This window comes from Limulus polyphemus, unplaced genomic scaffold, assembly GCF_000517525.1.
Source record: "Limulus polyphemus unplaced genomic scaffold, Limulus_polyphemus-2.1.2 Scaffold230561, whole genome shotgun sequence".
Taxonomy (NCBI): domain Eukaryota; kingdom Metazoa; phylum Arthropoda; class Merostomata; order Xiphosura; family Limulidae; genus Limulus; species Limulus polyphemus.
This window is the reverse complement of record NW_013896157.1, coordinates 1-411: the sequence shown is the minus strand read 5'-3', so window position 1 is coordinate 411 and position 411 is coordinate 1. Positions and strand designations below refer to the sequence as shown.

At 35.5% G+C, this 411-nt stretch overlaps 1 non-coding gene across 1 annotated transcript; it reads right to left on the bottom strand.

The window, feature by feature from the left end:
• Positions 1-177: 177 nt before the first annotated feature.
• Trnai-uau lies at positions 178-269 on the bottom strand. Its single transcript is given in 2 exon segments — positions 178-213; positions 232-269. It is a non-coding gene; the product is annotated as a tRNA-Ile (tRNA).
• Between the last annotated feature and the right edge of the window lie 142 nt (positions 270-411).

The window sequence follows — 411 nt, the reverse complement described above, 5'->3', positions numbered from 1 at the left end:
GGCACCAGATATGTCTAATATAAAACTTGTTGATACAATCCGATCGATATGAAGCGTGGAACTTTCTAATTTTCATTGGTATTCTGACTATCCACCTGAACGGTGACGCCCGAATATATACCTATAATATAGAGAACTCAAACTTACGTTTTCAAGTTACAATTTATAAAAAATACCTTCTCCAGGTGAGGATTGAACTCACAACCCCGGCATTTCTCACCAATACTGCCTTATAAGTACCGTGCGCTAACCAATTGCGCCACTGGAGATTGAAGTTAAATATTTAAAAGTGCATAATAATAAATACTAAACTTTTTTTTTTTTCTTGCACTGGTTATCTATGTTTGTTAGAGTGAATTACAACCCAGTCTTTTCTTACTCTGGGTACCAAAGTTAGCTAGAAAGACTTAC